At 42.1% G+C, this 14,582-nt stretch overlaps 1 long non-coding RNA gene across 1 annotated transcript; it reads left to right on the top strand.

Annotated features, from left to right (window-relative positions):
* Positions 1-3,478: 3,478 nt before the first annotated feature.
* Positions 3,479-6,347, top strand: LOC144585952 (uncharacterized). The gene is made up of 2 exons (XR_013540592.1): positions 3,479-3,717; positions 5,353-6,347. It is a non-coding gene; the product is annotated as an uncharacterized LOC144585952 (long non-coding RNA).
* The last annotated feature ends 8,235 nt before the right edge of the window (positions 6,348-14,582 follow it).

The raw sequence follows: 14,582 nt of genomic DNA, 5'->3' as shown, positions 1-14,582 counted from the left end.
TGAACAGGCCTATACCTATATACAGTGGTGCTTCGCAAGACGAACGCTCCGTTTTACGACGAAATAACATCATGACGAAGTTTTTGCGATCGCAAAAGCGATCGCAAAACGATGTCTCCTATGGGGGAATTTCGCGTTGCGATGATCGGTTCCCTGCTTCGGGAACCAATTCTCTCAAAACGATGACTTTCCTACAGCTGATCAGCGGTTTCAAAATGGCCACCGGTTAAAAAAAAAAAAGGCTCCCCGCTCTTTTCTGGGATGGATTCCTCGCTGCACGGGGAACGAAAATGGCTGCGCTCTGGAGGATCTTTGCTGGACGGTGAGTTTCAAGCCCATAGGAACGCATTAATTGGGTTTTAATGCATTTCTATGGGCTTTTTAATTTTGCTTTACGATGTTTTCGTTAACATCGTAATGCGATGCACCACTGTATCTTATTATATATGTATATATAATATAGTACAGCATATATTCAGATGTGAATATATGCTGTGCTATTTAACCTTAGTTTTTGCCAGCATGGTAATGAAGTTGTAGTCTGTGCTGTACCCTTCTGGATCTTTAGGCTCATGTAAAATATGCCTATTCTTTCCCCATACTGGAAAATACAGCATTTATTATATTTAACATTATATAAGAGGAACTAGGGACTGCTGATTCATCACTTCAAAGAGAAGCCCAGGTGAGGATACATTATATCTTTATCTATAGCGATCATTGAATTATCTATCTGTGGCACACCACAATATGCATTTTCAATTGCCATTTTCTATCTCATAGGTTTAATGGTAGTTTGTAAAGTAAATTCAACATGTAGGTCATAAGTTTGTAGCTTAACAAATCCCTGGGTATTTACTAAACATTGAAATTAAATTACATTCGTAATTGTTTTGCAAATACTTTGGCCTAACTAATTAAATAGGGATGAGTTTGCACATCGCAATAGTGCAAGGAATATTAAAACCTTTAGGGTGTGCTTCAAACTAGCAACTTTTATTCATGCAATTTTATAGTTGGTGGTCAACGTCTAAAGAGGAGACAATAGTAATAATTTTATGCCATGATACAACTGAATAGAGAAAGGGAAAACACTGACGATGGCTACAAATTACAAGAATCCTGTCTTGAATACTACAGAACACTTTTTGACATATATGATGTATTTGCATGCATAGAACTAGAATCATTAAAGTATAGTGTTTGGTCCTCTCAACTTTGGTTAGAGGAGGATATTTGTATGGCAGATTAATTTTTTGGGGGGGTTGGCAACTTCCTGTTGGTGGTGGACCCATGGAAACCCCAATTTCACTGAGGATTTTGCCCTCCTGCCACTACTGTTTTATCACCAGATTTTGATAAGGCATCAATGGCAGAAGTGAAAAAGTTTATTTTCCCTTAAGAGTTGCTCCCATGTCACTTTCGAAAATACAGTTCTGTTCTGCAGTGAAGACCATCTCTGTCACTTTTTAAGGAACAACTTGGTTCTTCCATCCATCACTACACTGCCCAATTTGTGCAGCAATTTGGCTGGGTGTGCGTGAATGCATGCTCACATGCCCCTAGGTCCCAAAGGGCAGGAGTGAGTGGTGCATGCAGTTGATTGGCTGTGTGTTTCTTCAGTCTCCACAGTTCTTCATCATTTTTGGTGATGAGGCTTAATGAACTGTAGAGTGGTAAGCCTGAAAGTGACCATGGACCTCTGAGCCTCTAATGTTATGCAGAGAAGGCAAATACCAGACGCAGAGTTTAGTATCGAAATTATATACAGTATTCTTGTTTTTCCTCATCTCTGTGAGCACGTGTGCATTGTCCATCTGTCAGCCTCTTTTCATTGGCTTCACTGTTGGAGGAGAAAGCACAGTTGGAAAATGCAGAGGAGGCAAAGGTTTCCTCCCTCTGTGACTTACCTTCTCAGACAGAAGATATACTTCTTTAGTTCTGTTGCTTTTAAAAAAACATTTGATTGCTAACTTAGATTCCAGAAGGGGAAATGGTAGAAATATAAGTGAATAATAAAACTCTTGTCCTGATTTGGAACCATGTAGGAGACAATAAAGGGACGTGGTGGTGCTGCGGGCTAAACTGCAGAAGCCTTTGTGTGCCGCAGGGTCAGAAGACCAGCAGTCGTAAGATCGAATCCACGTGACGGAGTGAGCTCCCGTCGCTTTGTCCCAGCTCCTTGCCAACCTAGCAGTTTGAAAGCATGTAAATGCGAGTAGACAAGTAGGTACCACCTCAGTGGGAAGGTAAACAGTGTTCCGCGTATAGCTGCGCTGGCCACGTGACAACAGAAACTGTCTTCGGACAAAACGCTGGCTCTACAGCTTGGAAATGGGGATGAGCACCGCCCCCTAGAGTCGGACACGACTGACTAAAATGTCAAGGGGAACCTTTAACTTTATCTTAGGAGACAATAACAGGGTAATTCAAATTTCTGTGTGATTCACAATTCCCTTTCACATGCCTGTTTGCACATGCTAAAGTCCTGTCAACTCACTTTGAAATCACATGATGCCAGACAACTTACAGGTCTTCATTATTTATTTAAAGCAGCTCGCATCTTGAGGGGCTTGGTCTGCAGCAGCAAGGGGACTACTTACCTAGTAATACAAATGCTATGTGGTTAAATATCTTGGAGCAGAAGCCTGCTATGCCAGAAAGTGAACAAAGGAACTACGAGGCATGGAAGGAGCTTGAGGTAAGATGAGGTATGGAAACTAGCCTCTCAGACATTTCGCCTACAGCCTACAGTCAGCATGACCAACAGTGAAAGACTGTGGGATCTAGCCTTCAAAACACCTGCAGGGTCAAATTGTCCTGACCCCTGAGTTAAGAGAAGGGCTGAGTTAAGAGAGTGCCTTTGGGTAACTAAGGAAAACAGACCTAAGCAAGGGCAAGAAAAGTGGGATGGGCAGGCTGACCTGAAACATTTTGCTACCTGAGGTGCAGTCCAAGACAAAGACTGCTTCTATTCCATTAATAAGATGACTGGAGTAGCCATTGAATCATCAGCTCTGCTGCACTTGAGACCAGCAGCCTAGATCAGAGGTCAAAGGGCACACCAACTCTGTTTATTCCATACTTTTCAGAGTCTACCACTTGACAGAAGCCACTTCACTTTGCCTAAAGATGGAAGCAGGGGTGATAGGGCAGAAGGGGCTGAAAGGTTGATAAGGCAGTGGAGAAAGCTGGGGATACAAAGGGAAGAGAAAAGAAGTGGGAAACAAATAAAAACAGATGCTCCCCCAGTTTGTTGGATATCTTGCTACTTCCTCATATGCCACACACAGGTGATATTTTATTTATTGCAGCTTGTCCTGTTTCATTATATGCAGGAATAATGAATCAAAGTTGGCATAACTGTAAAGAAAAGCAATTGGAAATGACCACAGCTATGGGGAATTTTGCCTCCAGCAATGGAGAATGAGAAGAGATGGCAAGAGATGGGTCTGTTTATTTGTTTGTTTTCCTTCCATAATAACATATGGCCACGGTTTGGCTTGTGTCTTTGAACTATGTGGATAGCTTCATTAAATGAAATGTTGCATTGTACACCCTTGCACTTGTGTAATCTTAAGGATTATGCAGCGATTTCCTTTTTTTTTCTTTTCTGAACTATGAAAGATACTGCCTAGTCTCCCATGACCTGTACGACTCTTTCCATTATCCGAGCAGGACTGGAAGCTGAAGAAAACATCTGTTTACATTCACCAGGTAACACTATTAATTTCATTTTAATTTGGCTTTAATTGGCTTCTCCTGCCTTGTGAATACACCACCTTGTAATCCCAGGTTTCTGATGGAGGCTGCTTCTTTCTGTGCTGCATTTCCCCCAGTCTCCCAGCCAAACAGAAACCTTGCATTTCAAAAGCAGGTAATGTGTGTGAGGGAAAGAGATTTGCTTCCAACCCTTTGTTTGGAGAGCTGGGTGGAAAATTTCAGCAGAACGCTAACAGGGATGAAGCTTGAAGTCACCTACACCAAAGGCCATTTGAAATCAGCATTTGAACTCACCTCTGAGAAGTGGGCCTGGCGCAGCCACCTGCCATGAGTTTTTGGGATCTCATTTGTAAGTGGACTTGACCCACAGAAGCTTGCTGTTTGTTCAGTTTTTTAGTGGTCTAATAAAGGTACCACCTACTCTTTCATTTTTGTAATTTTAAAAACCACACGGCATTTTTGTAATTTTTTTCTTGCTGTTTTTTTTAACCTCTCCCAATTTTTGTTTTTTTGCTGTCCAGACTTGATGTGCCTATGACAAATAGACATCTGAATCTGTCTTCAGCTATTTGCCAGAAGTACATCAAACCCATGAAGCCTGGCCAAAAATCTTTCCAACATGACTTGGATCATCACCAGTCGTACTAATGAATGCACATCAACTTCAGTCTCAAAGCTGCACACTTGGTTTGTGAACAGTGGCTGAGTTGGGAATTTCATGCAGGAGGAGGCTAAAAAAACATTTAAAAGAGCAAATAAATGAATAATTACTGCACTCTGCAAAGATTGTGTAAAACGAGCAAGAAAATCCAAATGTAGAAAAATATCATTGGGATAGAAGTGCCTATGCATTCATTGTAAGGCCCTCAGAAAGGGGAGCTCAGGCGTCTTAGTCCTTGCACAAAGAGAAATGTGCTCAATTGGATTGTGCTATGCTGCAGTGCTATCCAGCTAATGGCTAGAAAGAGGCAGTGTAGTTAATCGACATAGCCAGACTGGGTGGTTTGGGGAGGCTATAGGTGCCTTCAAGCTCAGCTCCTCAGTTGATCAGTTGGTCAACAGGCAGCTGCTTTCTCCAAGCTGGCTTTGCTTCGCCCTCACTGTGCCCCACTCTAGGAAAGTGAAAAAGAAGTAGTGTAGACAAAGCTAGTGTTTCATGGAGGCAACTGTTTCCTGAGAGGAATTTGCATGTGGAAGCCAAAGGAGGACCAGATTAGTGCTGGTTCGTGCACAAGGCATGAACCTCTGAACCACAGGTGCCACGCATTCCCTTCCCCCACCTCCCCAGCTGTATCCCCTACTCACCAGCCAGCATGTGGTCCTCTCCTATTCTTTTTTGGCTGTTCAAACAGTCTCTAGAAGGAGCACTGGCTTCCCTGCCCTGACAACTGATAATCCACACAGACAAGGAGGCAGGACAGGCAAACCCATGCTCCTGTCAGGGACTTGTCAAACAGCTGAAGAGCTGGCGGAGGGGAGCACAATCTGACTGGTGAGTGGGCCATCATCCAGGGAGGCAGGGGAAGGGTATGAATCTCCAAACTGATGTTTGTGTCCATGTCTGGTCATGGCTAATGAAAGCATTCATAGTAAGGGTGTATTTTTTTTTTTTGCACTTTCTTTTAATAGTAGGAGAACAGAAGAAGCTGACAGTGGCGGTCTGAGAGCAGAAATAATGAAGAACCACCACACTGACTGTAAAGGTTGAAATGATATTGACTTCACTGAAGATGCAATTTACAAAACGTAGGAGACCAGTGCTGCCTGGAAACTACTCAGAGGGGGATTATGATTCCCAGACTCTCCACCCCACATCACCATGGCCTCTGGGAATTGCTATCCCAAGCAGAATTAGTAGACTGAAGACCATGTTGGATGTGTGAGAGACTTGTCGTGTCTTTAAAAGATGTTCTGTATTGAGCTGTCCTTAAAGCAGGTGGGGGCTTACATATTTGCCATTTTATGGATTTCCAGAAGAAAAACATGATGTGAATGCTTCAGTTACAGACCTGCATATCAGTGTCCTTTTAAATAAGCTCTTGTTTTAGAAAATGTGTATTAGATTTTGAACTCAAAATTGTGTCTGCACATTGTAAATTGTTATACAGAACAACATAGTGTTCCACCAGAGTGACAGAATGCTTGCTCTTATTGTTTCTTTTCAAGGCACAGGAAGTGTACTGTCAAATTGCTATTTGTGTTTAGGTACATAGGTAGCCTGAAGCAACTCACTCAATGTTTCTTTTCGTTTTCCCCCTCTTTAGAAACTGCTTTATATACACTTCGGTTTATAGCACTTTGACGTGTGTTAGGGGACTGATTTAAATATAGCTCTTAATTTTATTGCCCAATGGTGAGCCATAAAAGTCAATTATACGATGGAGTATCAAGAGACGATATTTTATATTTTTAAAACATAATGTTCTGATTCCTGTGTCGTATACTTAATTTGTGCTCTGGCCTTGACTTGTTCTGCATTTACCAGATAGAATAGAGCATGACCTTCTATGAAACAGGGATTAATGCCAAGAAGGTTGTTTTTTTAAAAAGTTTACATATACTCCTTACTTCCAAGATGGAGCATTTGATTATGTTTATATTGCTTTAAGACAACAGTGCCAAATGAATGACTCTAATATACTCTGGTGGTTTTGAGATTTCCTATCCTTTTCTCATAATATTTTATAAGTTGCAGAACCCCTATAAATTAGCCATTGAATCTTCTTGCATATACCACGTATTCTGGGATGAATTCTAGGATGCCTATTCAATATTATGATGCCCTGAGGAAAGTAGACAATTAGCATATCTACTATTCAGATGATTATCATATCTACTATTGTGGGCAAGATTCCCACAAGAAATGGAGTAGCCCTCACAGTCAACAAAAGAGTGGGAAAAGCTGTACTGGGATATAATCTCAAAAATGATAGAATGATTTCAATACAAGGCAGACCTTTCAATGATTTCAATACAAGGCAGACCTTTCAACATCACAGTAATCCAAGTTTATGCACCAACCACCAATGCTGAAGAGGCTGAAACTGACCAATTCTATGAAGACTTACAACACCTTCTAGAACTGACACCAAAGAAAGTTCTTCTTCTCATTATAGGGGATTGGAATGCCATCCATCCATCCATCCATCCATCCATCCATCCATCCATCCATCCATCCATCCATCCATCCATCCATCCATCCATCCATCCATCCATCCATCCATCCATCCAACCTTTCTCCTTAAGAAGGACCCAATTACATAATGAAAGCTAACTACAATGAGTCTGCAATATTAGAAAGGATCAAATGGATTCAATACTGAAAAACAAAAGCAACATCAAAACACATTCAATGTGGAAAGGTACAAGAATCTATTTTTAAAAACCCAGCTCAAGTAGCCAGTCATTAAGGGAATACTTTCCTGAAGAGAAAGGTCTTTGCCTGCTTAAGTAAGGACAGTAAAGATGGGGGCTGTCCTAGCCTCCTGTGAGAGGGAGTTCCAAAGTCTGGGGAGCAACAATGGAGAAAGCCCTCTTCCATGTCATGACTAAATGTGCTTGTGACAGTGGTGAGACTCAGAGAAAGGCCTCTCTTGATGATCTTAAAACTCAAGGAGATTCATAAAGGGAGCTATGATCCTTGAGATACAGTAGCTTGGGCCAAAGCATTTAGGGCTTTATAGGTTAGAACCAGCACTTTGAATTGTGCCTGGAAATAGATCAGTAGCCAGTGGAGCTGCGGTAAAAGGGTTGTGTGTCTTATGTGATCCTTGTAACTAGCCTCAGTTAGCAATTTGGCTGCTGTGTTTTGGTCCTGCTGAAGTCTCCTGACACAACTGGAGCCATGGTAGTAGGAGGGTTCAAACTACAGATGGGGATATTTGTATTTGTAAATGAATATGAATATCTGTATCCCAGGTGCACCTAATGTGGGTCTGGCCCTTGGAACCAGCCCACCCACTCATGTGCCACCACGCCACCAAACTCCTGCTCTTCTCACCAATCGTGGAAGTAGTTCCACCATCTCCTGGCCTGGCTGGCCACTCCAGGCAGGGGGTGGGAGGACAAATCTTCCCGTATGGCTGCTGAGTGGCCAGAAGAGCAGGGAGACAGCAGAGCTATTTCTGCTATTTATTTATTTATTTATTTATTTATTTTATTTATATCCCGCCTATCTAGTCGCGAAGACTACTCTAGGCGGCTTACAACAACGATAAAGTACAATAAGAATACACAACAAATACAAAAACAGATAAAAGAAAAGACAATAAAGAGATAAGAAAATCAAAAAATAGTCTTATGAGAAGGCCTGCCGAAACATCCAGGTCTTTAATAGATTCTTGAAAGTGCCCAGCGAGGGAGCTCCGCGAATGTCAGGAGGTAAGTTATTCCACAGGCGAGGAGCCACCGCCGAGAAGGCCCTATTTCTTGTTTTCTCTTTCCGGGCCTCCCTCGGGGTTAGGCTCCTCAGCCTCACCTCCTGGCTCGCCCGTGTGACCCGGGTAGAACTTGGTGGGAGTAGGCGTTCCGCCAAGTATCGAGGCCCTAAACCGTTTAGGGCTTTATACGTAAGCATTAGCACTTTGAAGTCGATGCGGAACCTGATGGGCAGCCAATGCAATGCGGCCAGAGTGGGCGAAATATGTTGGAATTTTTTCACTCCACTAAGTAATCTGGCCGCCGCATTCTGCACCACCTGTAATTTCCGCAGCAGCCTCAAAGGAAGCCCCACGTAGAGCGCATTACAGTGGTCTAATCTTGAGATTACGAGCGCATGTACTAAGGTGGTGAGCGCCCCCACTTCCAGGTAGGGCCGCAGCTGGGCTATCCGCCTAAGGTGAAAAAAGGCGGTGCGGACCACCGATGCCACCTGTGACTCCATGGAGAGCACCAGGTCCAGATGGATCCCCAAGCTGCGTACCCCATCCCTAACAGGGAGAGTCACCCCCCCAAAAGAGAGGGAGTTACCCAAGTCCCCGACTGTGGGGGGGCCCACCCTCAGCACTTCCGTCTTGTCCGGGTTCAGCCTGAGCCCGTTCTCCTGCATCCATTCCAGTATAGTCCCCAGGCAGCGCTGGAGGCACAGGACGGCTTCTCCTGCGGTTGGCAAAAAGGAGATGTAGAGCTGCGTGTCATCCGCATATTGGTGGCACGAAGCACCACACCCCCTGATGACCCCACCCAGCGGCCTCATATAGATGTTAAATAGCATTGGGGAGATAATCGACCCCTGTGGAACCCCACAATTGAGGCTCCACGGGGCCGAGACCCTCTCCCCAAGCTGGACTCTCTGGGGACGGTCCTCCAAGAAGGAACGGAGCCAGGACAATGCCAGGCCACCTATTCCCAACTCGGAGAGCCTCCCCAGGAGGATACCGTGGTCAATGGTATCAAAGGCCGCTGAGATGTCGAGGAGGACCAACAGGGACACTTTACCCCTGTCGGCCTCCCTCAGTAGGTCATCACACAGGGCGACCAAAGCCGTTTCTGTGCCGTGGCGCGGCCTGAAGCCCGACTGGAATGGATCCAGGGCATCTGTTTCTTCCAAGAGCGCCTGAAGCTGGTCGGCCACCACCCTCTCGACTACCTTGCTAAGGAAGGAAACATTGGCGACGGGCCTGTAGTTGCCAATTTCGTCCGCCGCCAAACTAGGTTTCTTCCTAATGGGCCTAATGAGTGTGTCCTTCAGGGCAGATGGAAATCTGCCCTCAAGGAGAGACCCATTTATAATAGCCGTGGCCCACTCCGTTGTTAACGGCCTGGCTGCTTTGATTAGCCAGGCCGGGCAAGGGTCCAAAGAGGAGGTGGTGGCACGACAGCGATCAAGCGCCCTGGAGACAGTATCAGGCGTAACAGGCTGAAAGGTGTCCAAAGTCACCGGGCAAGACGGAGCGCTGGACATCTCAGCTCGACTCACTGTACTCAAAAACCAGCTATGGTTGAGAAGAGGAAGAGTCTGGCAGCGTGGTGACATCTGAGTGGACGGGCCATTTCCAAGGGCTGGACCCACATTAGGTGCACCTAGGATGGGGATATTTCTATTTGTTTATGAATACCAATATCCTCATCTCTAGTTCAAATCTCGGCATCTTAGTAATCATTCTGATCCAGACTGAGGAGAACTGCAACTACAGTAATTACATTCCCCAAGAACCAATAATGCTAACATGAATGGAGTGATTGTTCTCCAGGGGATTCAAGTGTTCCTGGATTAGTGATGCTTGAGAAATATGATCTTTGTGAATTCTGATATGAACTGTTTCATACTTCCTAATGTGGATCATGAATGTCTTCACTTCTCAGATCCTCAAGTGTGGTGTCAATATGTGTGTTTAAAATGCATATTTTAAGATAAGATGTATATAGAAATGCATGTTTTCAGAAGTGTATAAACATAGACATGTGCATGTATTGAAATGTGCTGTTTTGCATGTTAGTTTTAAAAATCAACTGGCAATGTTGGTAAGCACATAAAAAAGTGATAGAACAAAATGAAACATTTTGATTTATCCATCCACATTGTAGACTATGGCTTGTTTTTGGTTGTGTAGTTTGGTAAAATTTGAAGCATTTCACATGATTTATTAGCTAAGGACCAAAGCAGACACTACTTTAAATATGTATTCTATTTTAGAAGAAACACATATTATGGGTAGTGTTAGGGTTGAAAGAAAACCTCTCAAATATGAATTATCATATTGACAAAAAAAGGGGGGGGGTACACAAACATTTACTGTTCTTTCATGTTTCCCTCTTGCATTTAACCTTTCTTTCACCCTTTGTCCATCAAATCACTTGGGACGTTTTTTATCCAATAGCATCAAGAGGACTATTGCAAAGACAGGGTAACCTTTCTTTCATCTTTTGGATGTCAAATTGACTGACAATTCTTTCATCTGATAGCACTATGAGAGCTACTGCAAAGACATGATGGCATGACTAAGAAGGGGTATCAGAAGCTATTCAGAGTGCCTTTTTTGGGGGTGTATGTCCTTTTTCTCCTTGCTTTTTGGGGGATATTTCCACATTGCTTTACATTATTTTTGCTATCATTATACAGTGTAATTTGGGGGCAGACCGTTGTATTTTCCTGACAGTGTCATTGAGGGTTTTTTTTTCTTTGCCTTTTTGTCCCTTTCCTTTCTTTGATCATATACAATGCTGTCTGGGCCTGATCTGCCTGCTGTTGCCACCTGGACTCCAAGAAATGAAATGAAGGAACCAAGTGGTGGGATGACGAAAATTTCCCCAGATTTTAATAGTTTTTGATTGCCCCTTTTGCCTTTATTTGCTTGCTTCCTTTTCTTTCTTTCTTTCTTTCTTCTTTTTGTGTGTGTGCGTGTTTTTTTTTTAAATGTTATTTGGTTAATTTACTGTGTAATTCTCTTAAAGGGATACATTTTGGTGGGTCTTTAAAATGATTTTTCTTTCTCGTTTACCGTTCCTGCTTCTAGACTAGATTGATTCTGTGTTGCCTTGCCTTAGCCTTTTTGGAGCAGTTTTGAATGGTTCTTTTGGGATTCTGAAGTGGCAGAAACATGAATGGAAAACCCAACATGAAAAGACTCAAGCATGACTTTTCCTTTGGTGTAAAATGAAATGACTGGCACATGAAACATATGAAAATGAAAGAGGCACCAGTCACTCAAAAGAGCTTGAAATGAAGGGAATGTTAACATTTTCTCCATACATATCCCTCTGTGGGGAAGGTCTGGACTGGGACCACATCATAGGTGAGTGAGCTCGTTCCTCCTTTCACAATACCTGTCCATGACAACCGCTGCTTTAGGTCTCAGAATAGAGAATCAAAGCAGGCATTACAAAATAGTCAAATTTCCCACATTTGGGAAAATTGCAGGAATCACATGGAATGCAATAGATGGGAAAACACTTTTGTGATCATGGTATCTTGTATCAGTCATGGAGCTGATTAATATATTTTTTATGATTTTTGATATATTTGTTTTCAAACAGATTGTGAAAGTGCAGGAGAATTTTTAAAGTGTGGATGGGACATCATTATACTATTTTGAAATCAACTGATGTTTTAGATATGAAATTTATTATGAATCAGTCTCACTGGAACACCTGTTGCTGCAGGAAATGAGCTCAGCATAGTTGCCTAATAAATAATAATAATTATGTGATGCTAAGTCAATTCTCACTTATGGCAACCCTTTCCATGGTTTTCTAGGCGTTATGTTCTCAGAAGTGGTTTACCATTCCCTTCTTTTGGAGGCATCCTGGAATTATGCAACTTGCCCAAAGCCACATAGGCTGGTTCTTTTTAGGATGCGCAGTGGAGAATTGAATTCCCAGTCTCTGGTTCCACCGAACACACTGAGCTAGTTGCCTAATTAAGTAAGCAGGGAAAAAAAAGATAAGGCGTAGTCTTGATCATGATTCTCTTGTTTTCTAGATAAGTAAAAGTGGATGGCAATAAGGAAAACATGGTGTGTGTTTCGTTAATTCATATTTTAATGAGAATTAAGTTAAGTGGTTTAGGTATCTGTCTGTGGAGCCAGAAGGTTGGGAGTTTGATTCCCTTGCTTGACAGGGTCTGGGCTCAATGATCCATAGGATCCATTCCAGCTCTTATTACTTTTAATTTTTTTAAAAAAAGTTCTTTACAGGGTCCCTTAAAAATTTACCTAGTTTAAAATGATATATGGATCTAACAGCTATAATTTTAAAAATTAGTTACTCGTTAAAGTATCAAAGTACTGTTATTTTGTAGCAACAGATTATAACAGGCATAGTACACCTATAACACTTACTTGGGAAGCAGTCCCACTGATCTCAGTGAGACGTATTGAATAGATGCATTAAAGGCAGCACCAAGGGGCACCTACATAATTTTATGTAATCCTGTAGTCTCCCTAAGGATAGGCAATGCAGTCTAAACTCAAAGAAACACGGATTTGGAATGGGTAAATGCCTCTTGTGCCAGCACAATCTCCTTCTCTTCAGGCAAGCTTTTCCTTAATGGCTGGTGGTCCGAGAGAGGTTTTAAATGGATTGTTGTGCTCTATTGTTTTAAATGTGTTTTAATATTGATCTGGCTCACCATTTTAATATAATACTTGCTTGATTCCTTTTTTAAAAAAATATTTCTATACTCACTGTTTTTAGCTTTTAGATACTGTTTTAATGATAAGCCACCTAGGGTCCTTTTGGGGAGAAAGGCAGAATGCAAACAAACAAACAAACAAATTGCACAGGCTGATTCCAGATCTGCCAGCACTTGTAACCAGCATGCATTTCATGATGTGTTCCATCATGAAATACATACTGTACATGCAAATCTGACATTCAGTCTCAGGTTTATTTCCAGTTAAAAGGATCAGTTAGCAGGTCATATCAAAGAACTCCGCCTGTTATATGCATTGTCAGCCCGTCAGTATAGATAGTATCAACTAGATGGACAAAGAGTTTGACCTTGTAAAATACAGGTTCATGTATTTGCCTAATGTAAACTTTGTCACAAAGACTGTCCAGATCAAGGGCTTGATCTATATGGCAAATACTGTAAGTTATGACTGTTAGAGTCTATCATTGGAAGTGTTTGGGCAATTAATATGAGATAGAGTGGGGGCATTAAGGCCATTTGAAGAAGAAGAGTCAACTTCCTCTTTGCAAGCCATACGTGCAAAAATTCCACCTGTTAGAGGCAGACATCTATCCTATCAAATTAACTTTGGTCAGTCTCAGTGGCTGTCTTTTTCCTTTGTGTAGCCATTCTGTGTAGTAGGTACAAATCAATCCAATTTAGTATAGTAATCAGGACTCACACCCCACCAGTGAAAACCCAATGCGAATGAAGTAAATACAGCACATGGTTTAGAAAAAGATGTGGCAGTAATAAGATACCAGAACATGACTAACAAGTTTAAACAGTGTATTCTAATTGTGCTGAACTCTTTATTTGTACAGCCTTCACTAAGAAATAATTGACCTCTTTAGCAATTTAGCACTTCTTCATGCGGCTTAAGATGCACAGCTTACATATCAGCCACTAACCCTGTGATGAGAAAGAAGCTTGACGGTTGGAACATTGCTACAGTGATGACTGGATTTTGTAATTCTCTGCCCCTTCTATATATAATATATAATGGCTGAAATATGGTACTAAATTGCAAATTGAGTGAGTCCATTGAATCAGTGGAATTCATGGAGGAGTTGACCCACCAAATCCCCACTGATTTCATGGGCCGACACTAGTTGCAACTTACTACTGGATTTTAGCTATTAAATCTCAATATATTCACAAAGGCTTTCATGGCTGGGATCTAATGGTTGTTGTGGGTTTTTCGGGCTCTTTGGCCGTGTTCTGAAGGTTGTTCTTCCTAACGTTTCACCAGTCTCTGTGGCCGGCATCTTCAGAGGACCAGAGCACAGGTTGCTTCAGAACACGGCCAAAGAGCCCGAAAAACCCAGAACAACTATTTAATCTCAGTTTATTTATACATCATCATTTTCATATTATAATATCCTGGCTACTTAGAAAGCTCATTGAGTCTGACAACCAAGATCTGATTTCTCTTCTTCCCTTCCTGTCCTCCACAAAAAGAAAAAAGAAAACCCAGAGGAATAAAAAACCCTTTCAGTTTATGAAGGCAAATTGCAATTTAGAGAGCAGCAGACAATAGGGCTCTGTTAAATATTGCTGCTAGCCGAACTTGTGTATAATGCCTTTGAAACTGGACAGGCTCTTCTGCATAATAGGTTGTTTCATAAAGAAGACTCCATGTTGTACAGTATAAATAGCTATTATTATTTCAAGAAGGCTTGTGTGTGTGTGTGTGTGTGTGTGTGTGTGTGTGTGTGTGTGTGTGTTTTGCCAAGATGGATCTTTAACA

Source organism: Pogona vitticeps, chromosome 1, assembly GCF_051106095.1.
Source record: "Pogona vitticeps strain Pit_001003342236 chromosome 1, PviZW2.1, whole genome shotgun sequence".
NCBI classification, from domain to species: domain Eukaryota; kingdom Metazoa; phylum Chordata; class Lepidosauria; order Squamata; family Agamidae; genus Pogona; species Pogona vitticeps.
This window is presented reverse-complemented; position numbering and strand designations above follow the sequence as displayed.